This window comes from Cupressus sempervirens, chromosome 10, assembly GCF_028749045.1.
Source record: "Cupressus sempervirens isolate cs-2001-9-10 chromosome 10, ASM2874904v1, whole genome shotgun sequence".
Taxonomy (NCBI): Eukaryota; Viridiplantae; Streptophyta; class Pinopsida; order Cupressales; family Cupressaceae; genus Cupressus; species Cupressus sempervirens.
In genome coordinates, this window is record NC_143127.1 from 782,138,289 (window position 1) to 782,154,243 (window position 15,955).

A 15,955-nucleotide genomic window follows, 5' to 3' on the forward strand; every position below is an offset into this window, starting at 1 on the left:
CACTAATTAGACATACTAGTGAATGCAATAGTACATTGCCTACGACAAGTACAATAACATAATTAATTCTAATTAATTTATAATATTGTTTAAACATCGATAGGTATACTACAATGGTAGAATGAGTGGAGTGGGAGGGTGTGAGTGTGTTAATGTTAACATTTATTTTCTAGCTTAAATTTGACAACCATCTACATGCCAAAATCTTAATATTTATTATATAAATATGATATATATATATATATATATATATATATATATATATTTTAAATTACATAAAAGATTTTTTTTAATTACAAACTTAAGAGATATAAATAATCATAAAAACAAAAAACATTAAGTGCAAAAAAGATTGAAAATATGGAAAAAAAGAATCAAAATATAAAACACTTAAGAATGTGGAAAAAAAAAAGAATGGAAATAAAAATATGTTTAGATATAGTAAATTAAATTTTAATCATGTTTATAATGGAATATATATGGACATTTATTTAGATAGATTTATTTAATATGTCTATACTAGTTAATTAACAATTTTAGTTATAGATAAAGTTTGTAGTCATATTATTGAAGTAGTTGTCCAACATTACAATGATATTTTTAAGAAACTTACAATGAACTCTTGTTCTAAGAAAATAATCATAGAGTGCTTATACAACAAGGTTGCATAGGAACCAACCAAAATTAGGTAGGATTGTTTAAAATTTTAAAAATATTATATATATGTATTAAAAATTGTCAAAGTAGGTAATATTAAAAGTTAATAATTATTAATTTTAGTTTAAATATCATAGTTTTTTTTTTATAAATTTAAATATTTACATGTAATTAATATTATAATTAATATACAATAATTTTTTAAAATATAATACATAAATAACTGATTTATTTAATTTTTTATTTTCTATGTGTAAAAAATAATCATTCTTTAAATTTCTTTATCAAACTATTACATTGCATATTATAGATTCAAGCTTTTTAACTTTACAATTTTTTGAAAATAGTTTTCTATATTTTGATTGGGTGAACTCATTTACTTGGTGATATGATGGATTTTAAAACTAATACTTTTTAGAATTGGTTTTTTATTAAGCTAATGTGATTCATTAATGTTTAACAATTTTTTGAATGTAAGAATACAAGTTGATTTAGATTTTTATATTTTAAATTTTATTTTCTTATAGTATAATTTTTTTCTTCAAAAATACTAAAAAAATTATATATTTTATATTATATAATTGTTTAATAAATATTATTATATATTATTTTTATTATGAAAATATTCCTATTTTCATATTATAATTTATTTATAATATATGAATAATTATATTTATATTTTTTCAAAACATACTATAATAAATTTATTAAATTAAAATCAAATTTTTATAAAAACTAAAGACAAGTACTAAGCCACTATGTGGCACTTGTAATATAATAGTTCTAATTAATGTCGATAGGCATTCTAGAAAGGTATAAAGTGGGAGTGGGATGGTGTGAGCATGTTAATGTTAATTTTTATTCTTTTAGGTTAATTTTTTTTTGATGAATAGTCCTTTTCTATTAATAATTAATATACTAAGATTATAATTGACAAAAAAGAGCTAGGGGATACAAGATCAGCTTGCAAAAGTTCACATAGTTGCAACCGAAATCAAACACTATTCATCAAACAAAAAACATAAATAGCAACTGCAGGCGGCCAAAGCAATGCCTACTGAGGGTGGTAGTTCATCATGATCATGAAAACCCCAATCATCTTTGGAATTGGGGGGTAGGCTGGGGATAGTCCAGCTATCATCAATAGCAGTAGCAGCAAGATTAGTGGTAGCATCTTTTATCTCTAGCTGTGGAGGAGAAACCACCTGATCCAAGCAAGGCCATTTCCCAAAAAATGCCTATTGAGCACTAGAAGGAGGAGTTGGGGACCAACCAAAGCCACCATAGGATGGGGAAGCTGAGTGGTGCCTCCATCCACCATCGCCACCACTGGGAGAGAAGTGGCAAGAAGCTTGGGAGTGCGGGGTGTGCAAGTGGCAACCCAAGGAATGGCGCTGTGGATGGCAGCCTCAAGGCATCAAGGTAGTAGCCAAAGCATCTAGGGGAACTCTGGCAATATTGCAAGGGGCATTGCCCTAGTGGTTTAGTAGCTATTGCAAGTGAGCCACCTCCAAGGCCACTTTGTTAGCTTGAACTTGAATTTGCATAGTTACATTATTATGAATGCATGCCTTAGTGTACATAGTAATATTAATATCAAGAAAACTGTGAGTGAAAAGAACAACATTCCTATATTTCCATAGAGTGAACAAAATCTCCATCCTGAAGGTATGCCAAATTTAGGTGAATTTCTGAGGGATTCTAGGCCAAGAAAAGGGTTTAGGCCTAAATGGCTTGATGAAGTCATGAATCTAGTGCCAATAATTTTGAGCATGCTTATAAAACTAGGAACTGTGCATGAAAGACTCTAATTATCCACAAAAAGGCACCTAGGATTAGGAACCCCATTATGCTTGAACTAAGGCCCAAGGGGAAGACCTGGAAAGGCTAGACACCAAGAAAAATGGGCAATCTTGGCTCTGTAATAGCACTCCATATAGTGTCAAAGTGTTTTCTCCATTGGGAAAGAGAAGATTTCCAATACCATCTCTGATTGAGCATATCCATCATTGGCAGATGGGGAGAAAGCCATGTATAACCCAGACTTGTCTTGTAATTGGAAGGAGGAGTAGTAGGATACCACTTCCAATCATGCCACCAAGGTCCAACAGACTAAATACCCACTTTATGAATTAAGTGAACTAGAATTGAAGAGAGCAATAAGTCAAAAAAAAATTGATCTGAATGGATAAGATGGTACTAGACTTGCATATCTTCCCAAGATCTGAAACTCAAGGAAACTCTAGAGAAAAGATCTTTGGGAGTTCTGATACCTTGTTTGAAAAAATGTAGAGCACTAGTACCTTGAGTCTTGGAAAGGGGAGAACCCTGAATGGAAAATAGGGGAGACCACCAAATGTTCTGTTGATTCAAGGAGAGGCCATTGTGGAACTCATCACTAGACTAGTCAAGCCAAGGCTTGATAGCTTCCCAAGCCTTATAAATGCTCTTGATAACAAAAGAGCCCTAAATGATCACTGGATCATGCATGATTAGAAGGGTGTGGGAACCAATCCCTTTCCAAGTAGGCCTATTGATGGGAATGTTAGAAGAGATGTAATGCTGAACAAAAATCTTCCAAGCTTCATCTCTAGTGATGGCACAAATAATCCATTTGGCACAAAGAGCAAGGCCTTGTTTCTAGGTGGAAAGCAGGCCAAGGCCACCAAATTCTTTTGGGAGACAACAAAAATCCCAACCAACTCTATGAAAGCCATGACGATTGGAACCAGAAGCCTAGAGAAAATCCTTGAGTATTTTTTCCAATTTATGGTAGGAGGCTTTAGAGGGAGCCCAACAAGAAGAATAATATACATGAGTGGTCACAAGAACTTTCAAAAAAATCTAGAATTTTCCCACAAGGGAGAGTAATTTCACAAGCCAATAGTCAAGCTTCTTGGTGATCTTGGCAAGCACAACATTCCATAGTTCAACAGGTGAAGCCTAAAAAGAGAAAGGATTGCCAAGAAAGCAAAAAATCTCCTTACGAGTGACCCATTTCCATTCAAATTGTCTAAGCCAAGGTGGAGCTGGCAAGAATGACTATCAGTAGCAGAGTGTTTTATGCCATTGAATAGTAGATTCAGAGGCTTGACAAAAAGTGTCCAGTCAAATTAAGGAATTTTTAATGTTTTCTTCATCCTCCAAAAGAGTGAGGAAGGAATCATTAGCGAAATTACCATTGACCAACTAGGAAGATGATTCTGGCAAAGAAATGCCATGAACAAATCTAGAGAACATAGAGTGAGCTAGCAAATAGCTAAATCCTTCAATAGTAAGGACATAAAGTGTCGGTGCCATGGGGAAACCTTTCCTAATTGAATGAAAAAGACCAAAAGTCTCAAATTGAGAATTATTGATGGCAATACAAGAATTAGCATCGCCAAAGAGTATTTCCATAGACTATAGGAAATTGAGAACAAAACCAAGAGCCTTGAGCATAGCCAAGATAAAAGGCCACTCAATGCGATCATAGGCTTTAGCAAAATCAATCTTCAAAAAAATAGCCATCTATTTGGACTTGCAAGCCCACTCCATTCCCTCCTAGATAGCAATAGTATTGTCAAGAATATATCTAGACTTAATAAAACTAGTTTACTCAAGATGCACAATTAAAGGCAATAGGAGCTAGATTTGGAGAGAAATTGCCTTGGCAATAATCTTATAAGACACATTTAGAAGGGTAATGGGCCTGCAATTGAAAATATCCTTAGGATCTCTAGCTTTAGGTATCAATTTAACATTTCATTTATTTATAATGACTCCTAAGGTTTTAGTATGATAGGCTTTAAGATAAACTTAGTGTAGATCAGGACCTATATGCTTCTAGAGATGTTTGTATAATTCATACGGTAACCCATCACACCCAGGAGATTTATCATCAGCCATGGAGTAAACCACCTCCTTAACATCTTGCACGGTAAGAAGTTGCTCATAGAAAGAACATTGCTCAACTACTTGGTGGTTTGGAGTAACAAAGATACACTTTCTGAGAGCTTCCTCCTAAGCAACCAAATTTCCTTGCGAAGCAAAAACATTCTCATAGTGATGAAAAAATGCTTGTAGGATGACAAGGAGACTAGAGAGAACATAAGTGACTTGTTTGATTTTTTTAAACCTAATATTGGTATAATGGGCTCGAAGAGTCTAGAAGAACTCTTTTGAAGCTTTATTGCCAACCTCCAACTAGTGAAGATGAGCTTTGATTTGGGCTCCTCAAGTGGCATAGTTATCAGCAACTTGTTTATCATGGTGAAGTTTGGCAAGATGGATTTGTATATACACATCATAGGGATTAAGGGTGAGAGCCTCAGAGGCTTTTTTGAGTGTAAAAGTAGTGGCTTCATAAGATTTCTTTCTGAAAACTACCAACTACCGCCCATAGATGCATAGAAAGTGAGTAGTTCTAGTAATGGCATCATTCCACCATTGGATCTACCCTGTCTAAGAATGCAGACATGGCTCTAGATTCTAGACACATAGGATATATGTAATGGTGGAAGCATGTGTTAGTACAGATGTATTGAGGAAGAATTGTGAATTGACAACTTTCTAGATAGTTGTTTGCCATGAAATGACAAAATACATGGGATAGTGGTCAAATAACATCACATTTGGTAGGAGAATGATAGGTAAATCATGATCCTCATAAAAGGAGAAAAAAGATTGTGAGGTAATCATGGCATGTTTGAGGTGCTTTAAAATGTGGTTAAAGATAGTTTGAAAGTTTTCCAAGTGTTCCAAACCCCACTATGCTAGTAGTGGTTAATATTGAGATTGAAAAGGCCCAATTTATTATGCATGTAGTACCAGGCTTCCCTTTCCCTAGCTATCTAACGAAAGGGGAAAATGTCATCTTTGTTAGAGGCGACTTCAACCATATTGAAGTCACCACACATAACCCAAATAGTTGGAGGCAAGTTGTCAGCTAGCTAGCTCCACATCTAAGATCTTTCCACAACATCATTGGAAGCATAAACATTAATGACTCCAAAAGAATGATTGTTAATGGAAAGCAACAACCAAATAATTATATGCATGGGGTCAGAACCATGCGAAATAATAGAAAAATGAAGACGAGGTGACAAGAGAGTAACTACACCACCTCTACTAGCTTTGTGTTGAGAGGAAAACATAATGCCATCCTACCATATGATGAGACATGTAGAGGAAAGCATGAAACCAAATTTTTTTTACTTCTTGCAGATAGAGAAAATCTAAATTAGCAAGTCTATGGAAGGTGTCCCAGACATAGTACTTTCTGGAGAAGTTTGTAAGACCTCGTACATTCCATGATAAAAAATTCATGAAAATTATTCCATATCTTCCTCATCCTCAAGAGAGGAGTAGCTATTTTGCAAGAAGATAGAAACCTAGTTAAAGTCAGAAGGAAAATCTTGTGGACTTACAGCCTGTTGTTTCACCTTTGTTTTCTTAGCACATCCGAAAGGACTATGAGAATGTTGCACTTCCTGTGGCACTATGGAAGAAGTAGCAAGAGGTTTACAAACCATAGCTGAGGCATTAGCCCTAGCGACCACCTTAATCTCCTATAAACCAGCAAGGTTTGAAACCTGTGAGACACCCAGAATAGGTTCTAAGGAAATTTCTTGTGTCCATAAGATGGTTGGGATTTGTGCTCTTGTTGGAATAGGAGGAATCATAGTGACTACTACATATGACTATTTAGGAGCCAAAGGAGTCAATGAAACCTTTCCCTTGTGCCCAACAATAACCCATTCTTCTTTTTTCCCTTCGGCTGGCTTGGCAGGAGCTTCTTTAGGTAGGGATTTAACCCTAGGCGTAGCCAAAGGGCAATCCCTAATCTTGTGTTCCACTAACTAGCACCTATAGTAGGTGTTGGGAAGGTTCAAATAGAGCACATTCTATGAGAAGGTTTGAGCTCCAATCTAGATTTCCATAGAATCCTTAAGCTCCTTGGAAAGATCAACTTTAATGCAAATGCATCTCTTTGGGCGAGTTTTGAAAAATTTCTCATGCTCCTTTGTGATAGCTTTGCTAAGGGTATTAGAAATGGACTCCATAAAAGGCCAACATAGCAAGGGTAAACTTGGGAACTTGACCCACACAAGAACCCTAATCTTTTTATCATCAGAGACTGTGAATTCTCACGACCAATTTTCAAAAGAAAGTAGAGACAAATGCAAAGACCAAGAGTCATTAAAAAATGCATATGCTTGCAACAGGTTACTGAAGCAAACAAAAAAAAAACCTTTAGTAAGGTTTTACATAGTGTCAAGGTGGACTCCATGAGGAGTCTAGCTCTTGTTAACCCATTCTTGAAGCATAGCTTCAAGAGGAGTCCTACCCACAAAATACCCAATTAAGGTATGTTGTTCTAACCAATCACATGTAGCAACATATTCTTGTAAATGAAGGATAATATCAAGATTACCTCACGAAAAACCTTCAGGATTAATTTGCAAGGGCATTTGTTCTAAGGAGGCACCATGGCTATTTGAAGCAGTAGTGTGAACACTAGTAACAACTAGGTCACCACTGGCCAGGGCCATTATAACCTTGCCTAAAAGCTCCCATAGTAAATGCGGTGTGACAAGTGGAAACAACAGAAGAAAAGCTCAGACAAAGAGCTATAAACAAGAAAATTGAAAGTTTGCATGAAACCTCTAGGTTAAATTTGACAACCATCTACATGTCAAAAGTTTAAATCTTATTATAAATAGAATATACTTTTAAAAATAATTTAATAAATACCACATAAAATATCTATTTAAATTAGCATATTTCGATATATAAATCATCCATTTTTTAAGAAATTAAAATAAAATGATCAAGTTAGTAAAAAATTAAATTTAAATAAAGATAAAGGAAATATAAATAATTTTAGATGTAGTAAATTAAATTATAATTATTTTGTAGTGGATATCTATCGACATTTGTTTAAATAAATTTAATTAAAATATCTATACTAGTAGTATATATAATGTACTATATAATAGTTATTTTAAATTTTATCTTTGAAAAAATAACATAAGTTTAGCCAAATTTTTATCTAAATATTTTGTACATCAACTTTAGCATATTAGTTACCAAAAATTTCTATGGATCTGCAAAAAGGGAAAATGTTTTAACCAATCAAATTTAAAAAAAGAAATTTCCAAATTTTACTTGGTTAAAAAATTTACAAGTTCACTTTATCAAATATCAATAAATTATTTTTTTATTAAAATGATTAAAGTTGATTGGCTGAAAATGCATACATTAATCACCTGCTAAATGCCTATAGTTCCAACAACCTACTGCAGGAACTAATAATAACTAAATCATATTGCAGTGAATTAGTTTCCTACATATCACAAGGAAAATGTCTAAATAGTTTGCACAACAAATTTTTTTTTTTTATAGATTAGATTTTTTCATAAAATAAACATCTCATATAATTATGGTGGAACAAGATAAGATTAACATACATGCACTCTAGAATAGAAGAGATTTACAACTCTTAACAAATATAATACATACAAACATTGAATATTTGAAATGTGTACTTTGACTTTTGAACACGAGTTGGCTAGAGGTGGAGCCGAAGAAATCTTTGTGAACAATTCCAAGGTAAACGTGGAGATTTTTGTTGGTGCTATCTCAGTGGAAAATGGGTTTTGATAGTATGGAGGTAAGATTTTGTTATGCTATTCCCTGAAATAGTAGAGGAAATGGACCTGAAGGTCCCGACTCTAGTGGCTTCCCCACTATTTGTAGCTGGCAATTTAGCTCCCCCACGAGACTCAAAATCCCTTTTCAATATGTGCCTAGGCCTCCACAAGGTGGTGTCCTTTTATCTAAACTAGTGGATAGAATGTTTCTTCACCTCAAGGATTCTTCCTTAGATAGGAATTTGGCTAATTTTACTACCTCACTTGTCGGCAAGTTTGGTGGAAGGAGCCCTAACATAGTTTTTATCAAGAAGTGGACCCTTTGAACTTGGGTTTTAAAAGGTTTTTTCACATCTTTTGTTCATCCAAAAGGTTATTTCTATTTCTCCTTCTCCCTTACGGTAGATTTTTTGTGTATCTTAGCAAGAGGTTTGTGGTTTCTGCAAAATATGCATCTTCATCTTTATAAATGGTGTCTAGGATTGGACCTTGTGGCCCATCTCTCTGGTGCAGTTTCTGCCTAACTCATTTTGAGAATTCTTTGATGTTGATGTTGTGACTTGCAACTAAGATCTCTTTATCTATACCAAGTGTTGTGTTTTGGTGGTCCTTATTATGACGCTTCTAGCTTCAGTGGTACTTAAATATAAGTTATGTTTTTTTTCCCCAACCTTTGGAATATGAGAATTCTACACCAATTTTGTAGCTATGTTCAATGGTGGACCACCTTTCTAATGTTTTCTCTTAAGGATCATCTTGCTAAACCTTCTCTTAAACTTTTAAAAATGGACTTAGGGACAACCAATGGTAGTTTACTAGTTGTAGTATTTTCTCAAACAACTTTGGGTTTGTTACCAGTGTCCTGGGATATTGGGATGGACTTGGCCCTCTTCTCTATTCCCCCCTCTTTGGTCCATGCCACCATTTGGTCATCCCTAAGTGCTTCTTCTTCTGTAGTTTCTTTCCCTCCTTCCTCTTCCCCCTAAAATATTAGTCCTTAGTGCCTTGAAAATTTTCCTTTTCCACCCCTCCCCTACCCATGTTAGCCACTCCCCTTTCCCTTCTTCCTCTCTACTTTTCCCTTGGTAGTTTCTCCTTTTCCCTCCCTTCTCCATTCCCCTCTCATCCCCTGAGTACCATCCTCTATTTTTTTGTGTGGAGCCTGATCATTCCCCAAGTGGGATATTGTTAGATTATGGTGATTGATAATGGAAGTACTATACATACTCCATAATTCCTCACCAGGGTTCGGGGCCAGGCCCTATTTTGTCAAGATTTTATGCTGACATGTAATTATTAATTGTAACCCTAAAGTGGTAAAAATACTTCTATAAAAGGGCTTAGGGTTAGGGATTTTTAATATTAGGTGATCCAAAATTGCTTCTTACAGCGGTATTGAGCTATAAGGGATTATGGATTGCAATCAGGTTGTAATCACTAGATCGTAATAATATCAGACTTGTTGTTTGGTGGATGTAGCCTAGGGATTGGGTGAACCACATGAAATTTTGGTGTCTTGTGTTCTTCTTTGTGTGATCTATTATTTTTTGATATTATTTATATTTGGATGTAATTTTTATTTCTATCTGTGGTTTAATCCTAACAAGTGGTATCAGAGCGAGGTTTTTTTTTTAGTTATCCTCTATAGGAAAGTCTCACAGTTGAGTGGGAGTGATGGAAAATGAGGGTAAGCTGAGGATTGACAAGTTTAATGGGTAGAACTTCTAGTTATGGAAGATGCAAATTGAAGACTATCTTTATTAGAAGGATTTATGGAAGCCGTTGGAAGGCAAAGCCAAGAATCAGGGATCTATGTCAAATGATGAATGAGATCTTTTAGACAAAAAGGCACTTAGAAGCATTCAATTATTTCTGACACCATCACTAGCATTTAATATTACAAAAGTGAAGACAATAGAAGAGTTGATGAAAACCCTAGCGACACTGTATGAAAAGCCATCGACTTTAAACAAGGTATTTCTCATGAAGCATTTATTCAATATGAAAATGGCAAAAGGTGGATTTATTACAGATCATTTAAATGAGTTTAATACTATTACTTATCATTTATCTTCTATGGCTATCAATTTTGATGAATAAATTAGGGCTCTCTTGATTTTGTGTTCTTTGCTTGAAAGCTGGAATGACTTGGTGATGGCTATGAGTAATTATGTTCCTAGCTCTAGTACCCTAAAATATAATGATGTGATCAGTGTTATTTTGAGTGAGGAAACTCGTACGAAATCCTAAAGTGGATCTACATCTGGAAATGCTTTGAACACACAAAGTTGAGGTTGAATGACTAAGAGAGGAATTAATTTTAGAAATCATGGTAAATCAAGAGGAAAGTTATAGGGAAGGAGGTCTCAATTGAGAGGATTGAGTGACTGCTGGTACTGTGGGAAACTAGGGCACAAAAAGAAAGATTGTTAGAATTGAAAGAAAAATGAAGGAGATAAACTAGATGGAGACAAGGAGACAAATGTGGTAAGTAAAAAATTTGAAGAGGATTCTTTGTTTCTAATTTTAGAAAGTGTTGATGATTTATGGGTTTTAGATTCTGGTGCTTCATTTCATGCTACGCCTCATAGAGGTTATTTCATTGATTATGTCCAAGGGGATTTTGGATTTGTTTATTTGGGGGATAATGAACCCTGTCAGGTTGTTGGTCAAGGAAAAGTTAAGATTAAGTTGCAGAATGAGAATCATTAGCTACTACATGAGGTAAGACATGTTCAAAGGCTAAGTAAGAATTTAACTTCAGTAGGGAAACTCAGTGGTGAGGGTTGTGTAGTTACTTTTAATGATAAAAATTGGAAGGTTTCAAAAGGTTCCCTTGTAGTTGCAAAAGGTGTGACAGTAGGCACCTTATATCTTTGTACAAGTCATATTGTCTCTTCTACTTTAGTTATTTTAGAGAAAACTGAATGTTCATGAACAATTGCTATAGTTAAGAAAGAAGAACAAATAGCTGCTATAAATTCTAATACAATGTTGTGGCACAACAGACTTGGGCACATGAGTGAGAAAGGTATGAAATTACTTCATTCAAAGAAAGTTTTACCAAGTCTAAAATGTGTTAATATGCATTTCTATGAAAGTTGTGTGTATGGAAAATAAAAGAGTGAGTTTTGTGAAGATTGGGAAGGAAGATAAAAAGGATAAATTATAGCTTGTGCATACCAATGTATGGGGACCGGCTCAAGTATCTTCCCTTGGTTGCTTTCATTATTATGTTACATTTATTGATAATGCAACTAGGAAAGTATCGGTTTATTTCCTTATAAAGAAATATGATGCATTTCAAACTTTTAAGAAATAGAAATACTTGGTTGAAAATGAGAATGGTGAAATATTAAAATATCTTAGATCTAATAATGGCGGTGAGTATTGCAGTCATGAATTTGAAGATTATTTCTCCATCAATGGTCTTTGTAGACAAAAAAACTATTTCAAGGACTCCACAAGAAAATGGAGTGGCTGAACGCATGAACTGGACTATCATGGAGCATGCAAGGAGCATGAGGTTGCATGTTGGGTTGCCCTTATAGATGTGGTCATAGGCTATCAATACTATTGTATATTTGATTAATAGAGGTCCCTCTACTCCTTTGGGTTATGGTACTCCAAAGGAAGCATGGACTAGTAAGAAGGTGAGTTATTCTTTTCTCAAAAACTTTGGTTGTGAAGCATTTGGTCACATAGATGATGAAACTAGAACCAAGCTGGAAGTTAAGTCAAAGAAATGTGTATTTTTTGGATATGACATTAATTAATTTTGTTATAGGCTTTGGGATTTTAAAAATCATAAAATTTAAGAAGTAGGGATGTCATATTCAATGAGAAAGTGTTGTACAAAGATCTGTTGCTGCAACATGAGAAGAAAGAAGATGATTATGTAGTGCTGGATGATACTCCAAAAGATTATGTTGCATCCATTCCTCATGATGTGTAACAGCCACAAAAATAAATACCACACACACTAGTGCATGTTGGATAGTTAACAAGGAAAATTAGACCTCCAAAAAGATTTTCTCCCTCTTTGTATTCTATTTTACTTACTGATGCTAGTGAACCTAAATGTTATGGTGAAGTAGTGCAGGTGGATACTAAGATTCAGTGGGAGTTTGCAATGAAAGATGAAATGGACTCTTTTCTGAAGAATAAGACATGGGATTTATGCAAGTTTCCTATAGGTAAAAGATCTTTACAAAATAATTGGGTTTATAGGTTGAAAGAAGAGGAAGGAGGTATGAAAAGATTTAAAGCTAAGTTAGTTGTAAAAGGATTTGCACAAAAAAAGGGCATTGATTTTGATGAGATATTTTCTCTTGTTGTTAAGATGACTTCTATCCATATTGTTTTAAGTATTGTGGCTACTGAAGATCTACATTTAGAGAAGCTTGATGTTAAAACAACCTTCCTCCATGGTGATCTGGATGAAGAGATATATATCGCTTAGCCACGGGGATTTTAAGTCAAAGGTAAGGAGAACTTAGCATGCAAATTGAAGAAAAGTTTATATGGCTTGAAGCAAGCACCTTGGCAATGGTATTTGAAATTTGATAGTTTTATGTATGAGCAGGGCTATAGTGGGTGTCATTCAGATCATTGTGTTTATTTTAAGAGGTTGGATGATGATAGCTACATTATTTTATGGTTATATGCTGATGATATGCTTGTAGCTGGGTCTAACATGGATCACATTAAGGGGTTGAAATGCCAATCAGCACATGCATTTGCTATGAAAGATTTGGGGGTAGAAAAACAAATCCTTGGTATGAAGATTTATAGAGATAGGAAGAATAGGAAATTGACACTATCTTAGGCTGATTATGTTGAGAAGGTGTTGCGAAATTTCTCTATGGAGAATGCTAAAGTTGTTAGCACACCTTCAATTGGTCATTTGAAGTTGACTAAGGAGATGTGTTCCAAGACACAAGAACAGGAGGATAAGATGTCCAAGGTACCCTAAGCTTCAGATGTGAAGTTTGATGTATGCTATGGTATGCACTAGGCTAGATATTGTACATGCAGTGGGGGTTGTTAACAGGTATATCAGTCATCCAGGAGTTAAGCATTGGAATGCAGTCAAATGAATTCTCAAATATTTGAGAGGAATATCCAATAAGTGTTTACACTTTTGGGGCTCTACTACTGATTTATAGGGCTACGTTGACTTAGATTTGGTAGGGGATATTGATACCAAGTGGAGTACTACATGTTATGTCTTTACTATTGGTGGGGAAGCCATGGGATGGGTTTTGAGGTTATAGAAGATTAATGATCTATCCACTATAGAGGTAGAGTATGTTGCTGCTACAAAGGCAGCCAAGTAGATGATATGTCTTTAGCTCTTCTTAAAAGAATTGGGACATCCTTAGAAGGATAATTATTTGTTTATAGATAGTCAAAGTGCCATTCATCTTGCTAAGAATTTAGCTTTCCATTCAAAAATAAAACACATAGGATTGTGGTACCATTTCATTTGATCTGTTTTGGAGGATGGACAGTTAAAGCTAGACAAGATACATACAAATGAAAATTTAGTGCATATGTTTACCAAGGTAGTGACAAGGGAGAATTTTAATTCCTCTTTAGCTTTGGTTGGTCTTCTAGACTGAACATGAATAAAAGAATAGTAGGTTCTAGGGTGGTTTGATCTAGTGGGAGTCTCATAAAGTAGCAACATAACTACCAGATTAGTCTCCAAGTGGGAGATTATTGTTTAGTGTGGAGCTTGATTAGTCCGTAAGTGGTAGATTGTTAGATTGTGGTGACGGATCAGGGATGTACTGTACATACTCCATAATTCCTCACCAAGGTTCAGGGCCAAGCCCTATTTTATTAGGATTTTGGGCTGACATGTAATTATTAATTGTAACCCTAAAGTGGTAAAAATACTTGTATAAAAGGGCTTAGGGTTAGGGATTGTTTAATAGTAGGTGATGTGAAATTGGTTCTTGTAGCAGTATTGAGTTGTAAGGAATTATGGATTGTAATCAAATTGTAATCACTAGATCATAATAATATCAAACTTGGTGTTTGGTGGACATAACCCAAGGATTGGGTGAACCACGTTAAATCTTGATGTCTTGTGTTCTTCTCTGTGTGATCTATTATTATTTTTATATTGTTTATATTTGCATGTAATTTTTATTTTTGTCTGTGGTTTAATCCTAGCATCTTCCATTGTCATCCTGTTTGTAGTCCTACAATTCTATGGATGTGGGTTTGCCCCAAAAAACTAGAAAACCTTTAGCTAAATATTTGAGAAATATGTTCACTAAGAAATATACTACTAATGGGAGCCAAAGCACTGTTGGGATCTTTGCTTCAGATGTTCTCAATGATTGTAGTTTCATATCATATGAAAGGTCTCAATAGTTCTCAAAAGAAGATGTTAGTTAAGAATCTTATAAAATATCTTAACCCATATATTGTTATATTAAAAGAAGCCAACATATATTCCTCTTCTTTTTCTTTAGTTGGCAAGTATATCTAGCCCACTTCCTTTTATTTTTCCATCATTTCTTAAGGTGTGTGTGATGGTCTATTCATCTTGTAGAATTTGACCCTCCATCCTGGTTCATATTTTTGCCTTGGTAATTAGGGGCAACACATTTATTTTCTCACAACAGCGTGGACCTAGAGTGGAACATAAGTATTGTTTATGCCCAAAATATGATTGGGGCTAGGAAGACTTATTGGGAACTAATCCTTCTAAATAGCAAGTACAACATGTCTGATTAGTGGATAGTGATGGAGGATTTTGATGCCCCTCTTGTTCCCTTAGAAAAATAGGGACATATTATTCAATTTTTTGAATTAATGCTTCATCTCTATTATTTTATCTTTGAGGGGAAGATCTAGGATCTAGACCTACAAGTGGGAGATTTACTTGGTCCAACATGCTCTCTAAAAACAACTTGATTCAGGTTGGACTGGACATATGTTTTCTATCATTTAATGGGTACATCATTCATGAGTGTTTGGTTTATTCTATTGATCTAGGAATCATCTTATTTTATTCAAATGGGACCCTTCTATCATTAGAGATCAATATCTTTTATGGTTAAAAAATTGTGTAGACTCTCAACCCAAACTTCGCCCCTCATCTAAAATTTTGGTGGAATTGTAAACTTATTGGCATAAACATATTTTTTTTAGTGGGTAAACTCAAAATTATGAAGGAACATCTTCAAATATGGAATAAGTATTTTTTCGGAAACATTTTTGAGAAAAAAAATATATAAAGAATAGTTTGCACTCTTTAGAAAAGGAAACATAATATCTAGGATGGAACTAGGAAAAATACAAGAAGGGGAAGATTCCTATGTCTAACCTTCACAATATAATTTTATGATAGGAAACTTTATGGAAGTAAATGTCTAGAATTAAACAGATCAAGGAGCGAGAGAAAAAATTTGGATTCTTTCACCAATTTACATTGAAGCATAGAAAGAGGAACTAAATTAGGGAGTTATCCTCAAATAAAGTCAATATTACTAGCAAGATGGAGGTTCAACAATAGGTGGTCTCCCATTTATTAAATATTCTTAATCAAGCTCCAAATTTTCCTTTAGAAGAGAAAATGTCAAATCTTCTCCAATGTATCCCCACTTTCACTTATTTTGAAGATTTCTTGGTATTAAAATATTTAG